General features: G+C 34.5%; 1 protein-coding gene across 1 annotated transcript in view; it reads right to left on the bottom strand.

Moving 5' to 3' along the window:
- Positions 1–4,565, bottom strand: part of LOC138700554 (pancreatic triacylglycerol lipase-like) — a 50,009-nt gene extending 45,444 nt beyond the window's left edge. Inside the window, exon 1 of the mRNA XM_069827139.1 lies at positions 4,467–4,565. The gene's annotated coding sequence lies outside the window, so the exon portion shown is untranslated. The remainder of the gene's footprint in view (positions 1–4,466) is intronic.
- Between the last annotated feature and the right edge of the window lie 3,639 nt (positions 4,566–8,204).

The raw sequence follows: 8,204 nt of genomic DNA on the forward strand, positions 1-8,204 counted from the left end.
TTCCGATCTTGTCAGATACAAATAAAATGTATACATCTGAATAATTTCAAGTTAGAAATATGGTCGAGCATAAAAAGACGTATGAAACTCGCCTATATGGTAATTAAGAAGCTCGTATGAAAATTATGAAACGAGCGCAAGCGAGTTTCATAAACATCTATACTCGCTTCTTAATTACTATCATTATAGGCTCGTTGCATAATGTACTATTACAAAATAATATTCTGTGGACGGAAACCTTAAACCTTTTCTCACACTATGAGTGTAAAAACGAGCACAAAATTTATGTATCTTTTGCAGAATAAAGGAATTATTGCGTGCATTATTCTTAGCAATTACTCTAGTTACTTACACTTGTTTACGTTCAGTTTCATTTCCATTCCATTTCAGTCCTCTCAGACGACAGACACTAACTCAGTGGGATGAACAGCGACAACTAACCACAAATAAGGGTTGTTACTAGAGGTATATGCAGCAAAAAGTGAAATCACGATCGTGGTTTATTCACAATATACTTGAAAAAAGGAAGCGGTCAATCACCGTATAGGTCAATAACTATCTAGTTTACCCTACTAAGGCTATATTCAATGACTAGCAGTACCCGTGCGCTCCGCTGCACCCGTTAGAAATAAATATAAAGTTATTACATAATTAAATTAGGACATTTGATCCAGGGAACATTCGTGTTTGATAGAAGGATAAATCGTTTAATATGTTACTTAATTTAAATTGTATTTAAAATATTAAAATGCCATAATTTTGATCCAGAGACCACTCATTTGGTGCAATGACAATTCCTTTAACATGTTTCTTAATTGTTATTACCAATTATTTTTGGAAAACCGAAAATTAACTGAAAAATTTTGGCCACAGATTTATTATTATGTTTATATTATATTATATTATGAAAAAGTGTGTTGATAACGTATGTACTCGAATTAGAAAGTTTTTAATTTGTTGTGGGAGCTCTTGAATCTCAGGAGGAACAACTTTTACAACAGCGCAACATAATCTGCTTGGCTCATTACCCAATTTTTTTGCATTGCATTTATTGCAGAGTTTATTCATTTCATGTATTTTAACACGATTCAATTCAGCATAGTTAAAGTTTGGATTATAAAATAATGGATTGGTAAGGTAACGTACTATTACTGCATACTAAATCAATACGTACATTCTCGTTCGATAATTCTCTGAGATGAAAATGAATGTGTACATAAACATTATTTTAAGAAATACAGGAAACGAATATACAGAATAACCTATCAAGTTTTCTGTGCATAAGAAGCTATTTTAATCTTACCTGTCCTCAATTCACTCACAAGTTACTGTAATAACATTATAGCATTATGTCCATCCAGAGAAACTACACTTTCCAATGATGAAATAATAATTAAATATACAAATCGGTTAATTTAGCTTCTGATATTACTTCATACAAACACAGAAACATTGTCTGTAAGCTATGTTTCATAGCTTTCGATTGTTGTGTCCAAGGCCCCTTATAGACGAAGTCATTTGTTTTTTATTTCAATACACCGCCTTAGATGGCAGTTATTTTAAATTTAAAGGTCATTTATCTCATTAAATATCAGTCCTATAAAAAGTTTTCAGAGAATAAAACTTATCAGAAATCATTTTTAAAGAAACTTGGTTATGTAACATATTTCACAAAAATCAATAATAAGCGAGATATTTCGATTTATTTAATTCAGGCCCCCTTATAACTCCCCTTTTAAATAATGTATTTTGAATCCCATATAGCCTAAAATCTAAGTTACAACGAACTTAATTTATATTCCAATTTTCATCGAAATCGGTTCAGCCATTATCGCGTAAAAAGGTAACAAACATACAGACAGACAGACAGGCAGGCAGACAGACAGACATACAAACAAAAATATAAAAAAAGGGATTTTCGGTTTCAGGGTGGTTAATTATATATGTTAGGACCAATTATTTTTGGTAAATCTAAAATTACCAGAAAAATTTCGGCTACAGATTTATTATTAGTATAGATGATGGAAATATGCTGTGAACAAGATAGCTCTTATGTAAGAACTATCTTATAGCTCTGCGTCCTTCCGTAAATAGACTTGGTGCGAGATCGTGCGTATTTGCTTGTTTTCCGCACAGAACCAATACGCGGTAAGTGTGAAATACCACATTCCCAAGGCAGTGTCATATCTCCCACTCTGTATAACATCTATGTGGCAGATATTCCCCTACCTAATAACCCGCTAGTAGGACTGGCACAATATGCAGACGACGTCGCATATTGGGCAACACACCCCCGACTCCCCTCCGCTAGGAAGTTACTAAACGCAACACTCAGGCAGTATCTAAATTGGACCAACACGTGGCGGATCACAGTCAACACAGACAAAACACAGATATGCGTCTTCCGCCCAAAACTCCGGACTCGAGTCCTCCAGAACAACCCAATCACAATAGCCAACACTCAACTTCCACTCCAGCGGAATCTCACATATCTAGGAATACCCCTCACCTCCAAACTCTCCTGGACCGAAGTAGCTAAAGAAACCTGGAGGAAATATAATGCAGCCACCAGAGCAATAAGCTACCTAAGTGGCATCAATCGACCCGGTTGTATAACCGAAACACTCCTCCACCTATACAAAGCATTGGTTAGATCCCTATGCATATATCCCTCCATCTTCCTCGCACAAGCCCCTCCAACGACCCAATTGAAATTTGAAGCACGCGAAAGAAGAATTCTCCGCCAAATCTTCCACCTGCACAGACGCACCAGAAATAACACAGTTTACACTACCACAAAAACAAAGCCACTCTTCACACACCTAAACAACATAAACAGGAAATACACACATTCGGCAGTAAACCGCGTATATACACAACACATTTTCACAAATCCCCCGAACACAAACAACAGAACAACACTGGAGAAACTCCTCTACAACTACCACCAGCCCCCACCACCAAACTAAAACACACAAACAAAACCACAAACACGTGTTGGAAATTTGAATACTGTCTGAGAGGACACACGACAGCAACAGAGAGGCAGATGAATAAAATAACACCACACCATGAAAGTCTCCAGAACGATTCAGACGCTTCTGCCACCGGAAGGGGAAACTCAAAAATGTATGTATGTATGCACAGTGTTCTGCCCAAGAGCAGGTCTTTAACTGCAAACCCAGCATTTCCCTTTCTTGCTTTCCTCTTAATCTCCCCATATAATACTTTAATGCTGTCTATCAACTGATATCTTTTACCCCGAATTCTTGTCCCGTTCACCATTCCTTAAGCGTTCCAAATTAACAAATTAGGCCTACACCAAAATAATTAAAACAAAAAAAAAAAAAATAAAGTAAAAAATAAAATAAAATAAAATAAATAAAACGCAAATCACCCCACTCACACACCTACTGGCACTTATGCCAGAAATAGTGTCATATATAGTATGTAAATATATATTTATTGTTATTTATGTACAATGGCTGGAGAGGGCATCCTGCGCGTATAAGACCCTAAAACGGCCTCTGGCTCAAAGCCAGTAAAGTCAATAAACATCAACATCATACCACATTCAGTATTCCCAACCTAACACACATAACAATTTCCCTCTTCTTACCGCTTAAGCGCGACATTAATTTTACTGCTTAGGCTTTTAAAATATTATTTTTAGAGACGTTTAACATAGTAATAATTATAAATTGAAAACTTACCACTGCAATTTTATCTAAATTGCAATGTTAATTATTGTTTTTAAATATTTGCAAAAATTAAGTACAGTCTACCACTCCACGAAACTTATTGCATTCCTCATACAAGTAACATTAAGGAAGCCGTGAAAAAATCAACATGGTTCCAGATGCCGATGTTATTACTGCAATATGTTATATAAATAATATTGTTAAAATATTAAAATGAAAATTAAATCTTTACATAACCTTACCGTTTATTTAAAGTTCGCATTTATAGACTGGGGAAAAAAAAAAAGGCAGACGTATATCATGGCCTGCTGGAGTATAGTAAACACAGAAAACATTTTATAGCAACAATGTTGAAGAAAGATATTTTGGTTTTCCGAAGTTGCCGTCATTAAACAGAAACCAAGATGGAGATTTCATTGCAACTAATTAGAAATTCGTCTTTCAGGTATGTAATAAACGATCTTCGCACAAAATAATGTACGATACGCGAGCGGTATGTTTGTTTTCATGTTCTCGGAAATTAAAAAAGCTCAACTACGTTTCGCTTTTTCAATCTTTTCCTCGAACATGAAAACTTCAACATACCGCTCTTGTAACGCATATTACTATTAATGTTGTTGACTCTCGAATTGTTATACACTCAACAGCAAAAGTGATAAGATTTTGTAGGTTGCTCTAGGAATTTATAATAGTTATGAATAGTAATATGTATTACACATATTTTTTAAACCGTGTTGTTATTGCAATAATTCTGTACGTACGTACCTTTATTAAGGCCTGAAACTAGAGATGGTCGAAGTTGCTTCTTCCCTGCTACTGATGACAACTGATTCTAAACACCGTTTGTATAAAGGCTTGAGCATTTTGCTGAGCTATTTTCAAAATACAGATTAAAGTGAATAATTATGTAATTATTGTCAGCGACATGTCTGTTTTCACTGCGTGATAAAAACAAGGACATTTATATGCAAGTCTGCTTTCGTTCATTATCTATTCCCATGTAAACAAACAACTGCATTGTAGTTAGTTTCGCAATGAGTAGTGTCCATCAGTGTTCCTGAATAATACTAGAGCAATAGTAAGATAAAAATGTAGTTGTGTTTTGTTACATGTAATTCTAATAGTTAAACATTTGAAATTTAATCTATACTAATAATAAATCTGTAGTCGAAATTTTTCTGGTAATTTTCGATTTTCCAAAAATAATTGGTCCTAACATATATAATTAACCACCCTGAAACCGAAAATCGCTTTTTTGAAATTTTTGTTTGTATGTCTGTCTGTCTGTATGTTTGTTGCCTTTTCACGCGATAATGGATGAACGGATTTCGATGAAAATTGGAATATAAATTAATTTCGTTGTGACTTAGATTTTGGACTATATGGCATTCAAAATACATTATTTAAAAGGGGATTATAAGGGGGCCTGAATTAAATAAATCGAAATATCTCGCTTATTATTGATTTTTGTGAAAAATGTTACATAACAAAAGTTTCTTTAAAAATAATTTGCAATAAGCTTTATTGCTTGAAAAATTTAGATAGGATTGATATTTAATGAGATAAATGAGTTTTGAATTTAAAATAACTGCCATCTAAGGCCGTACAATGAAATAAAAAACAAGTGACTTCGTCTATAAGGGGCCTTGGACAGCAACAATCGAAAGCTATGAAAGATAGCCTACAGAGAATGTTTCTGTGTTTGTATGAAGTAATATCGGAAGTAAAATTAACCGATTTGTATAATTAATTATTATTTCACCATTGGAACGTGTATTTTCTCTAGATGGACATAATGCTATAATGTTATTACAGTAACTTCAGATATATAATATAATATAATATAATATAATATAATATAATATAATATAATATAATATAATATAATATAATATAATGTAATTTAAGTTATTTGAAGAGTTCAGAACCATAGTGGGCCAAACGCCATTTACTAAATACGTAGGAAACAAGGGTTAAAATTAAGTTATTACCATAATTCAATGGAAACCTATAACAAGTAAAATAAAGTACAGTATATACATTAAATCTAATGATGTCAATGTTGACTAAACTATGGTTGCATGTAATAAAAATTAGAAACATGTTAAAGGAATTGTCATTGCACCAATGAGTGGTTTCTGGACCAAAATGATCGCTTTTTAATTATTTGGATGCAGTTGAAATTAAGTAACATATTAAACGATTTATCCTTCTATCAAACACGAATGTTCCCTGGATCACATGTCCTATTTTAATTAAGTAATTATTTTATATTAATTTCTAACGGGTGCAGCGGAACGCACGGGTACGGCTAGTGTTAAATAAGACAATTTGAATAAAAGAAATTAATAACACAATGGAGGAAAATTGATATATTAAAAATTAATGTTCTACAAAAGTAATATTTGAAGAAAGATCATATTCTAGAAACGAAAAACAGTCTTTCTGAATTTCGGCTTTTGAAAGTAGTCATTGTTTGACAGCCCTTTAGAAGGTCATTCCATGAAGGGTGGGACATTTCATCAAAATTTTAAAATTATGAGACGATGTGGAAATTTTATTGTAACCATTGCCTATACTGTGTACTTCCTATTTACCAGGATATTTTGGTGGGAATCTGTTTTCCTTATGAAACGTAGCTTCAAGATATCATCAATAGATGTTTTTTTCTTCATACGAATTTCAGTGAATTTAAGGTCAATATTTTCTTATATTATATCATGATATAAGTCAACTAGTCCACGCCTGTGGAGTAACGGTTAGCACGTCTAGCCGCGAAACCAGGTGGCCCGGGTTCGATTCCCGGTCGGGACAAGTTGCCTGGTTGAGGTTTTTTCCGGGGTTTTCCCTCAACCCAATATGAGCAAAATGCTGAGTAACTTTCGGTGTTGGACCCCGGACTCGTTTCACCGGCATTATCACCTTCATCTCATTCAGACGCTAAATAACCAAAGCTGTTGATAAAGCGTCGTAAAATAACCTACTAAAAAAAATATAAGTCAACTATTTTAAGATTTCCCTTCTCTAAAGCTCTGAGTTATACACTACCTACCAAAAAGTAATTGGACACCATTTTTGCCTCTTTAAAACCTCGTGGTACCACTCTTGTTGCTATAACAGCAGCCACCCTGTCAGGCATGCTCTCCACTAGTTTGTGTAGGATATCCACTGGAATGCGTCGCCATTCCTCTTGCAACATGGCACTCAGTTGGACAATGGAAGTTGGCCGCATCTCCCGAGACCTCAATCGCCGATCCAATTCGGCCCAAAGGTGCTCAATGGGATTGAGATCAGAACTCTGTGCAGGCCAGTCCAACTGGTGAACATTATTGTCTGCATACCACTGCATAGTAGCCGCCGACACATGGGGCCAACTTCCATTGTCCAACTGAGTGCCATGTTGCAAGAGGAATGGCGACGCATTCCAGTGGATATCCTACACAAACTAGTAGAGAGCATGCCTGACAGGGTGGCCGCTGTTATAGCAACAAGAAATGGTACCAAGAGGTTCTAAAGGGGCAAAAACAATGCCCAATTACTTTGTGGTAGTTAGTGTACAATATAATTGGTAACTTTATACTAAGACGGGTATTATATATTTTTTAAATACTATGATTTTTTCTTTGCGTTTCATTTTCTAATGTGTTAATGATATATTTCAATGTCTTTGTATCATAAATTGTACTTCAAAATAACTTTTCTACTAAGTAATTCTGACCAAGTAATGTGAGTGGTAGAGAACTGTAATGTGAGTGACACAAATACAGCAGATTTTCCATAATTTAAAATATTCTACAGGTATTTTATTCCCACTCAGTTATCACTATCATATTGTGATGTTCAATAGAAAAAAACCGTATCTTTCCAGCTCTTAGAAGAGCGAAGCTTACCATTATTGTGTATGCATGTCCGTGTCTTGTAATGGGATTGGCAGTACATTTATAGTACATTATGCAAGGAGCCTATAATGGTAGTAATTAAGACTCGAGTATGTTTGTTTATGAAACGAGCGCAAGCGAGTTTCATAATTTTCATACGAGCGTCTTAATTATCCTTATAGGCAAGTTTCATACGACTTTTTATGCTCGACCATATTTCTAACTTGAAATTATTCAAAATTAAGTCATGTTATGGTTATGTGCGAACTGACCTGAATTGTGAGATGTGCGCAGACGCGAAAGTATTGATTTTTTCCGAGGCACGAATGTCATTGGCGTTGATATACTCTAGAGAATAACATGAACATTAGTCTTGATATAACCTGAAAATTGATTTAGAATTGAAAAACGAGATGACAAATTGAATTCATTTGAATATTATTTACAATTAACGCTAATTATTATAGTAAGAGAACATAACCTTCTGCGACAGTATTGGATTTCCAGCCTCCGTGACTTTTCGCTAATTGTCTTTCGATTGCATATCCGAGAATAATCGATACTTGCGGTTTTATAACGGTACAAAGGTGACTTGTCATTGGCTGAACACCTGAACTTTAATGAA

The sequence above is a fragment of the Periplaneta americana genome, chromosome 5 (genome assembly GCF_040183065.1).
Source record: "Periplaneta americana isolate PAMFEO1 chromosome 5, P.americana_PAMFEO1_priV1, whole genome shotgun sequence".
Taxonomy (NCBI): Eukaryota; Metazoa; Arthropoda; class Insecta; order Blattodea; family Blattidae; genus Periplaneta; species Periplaneta americana.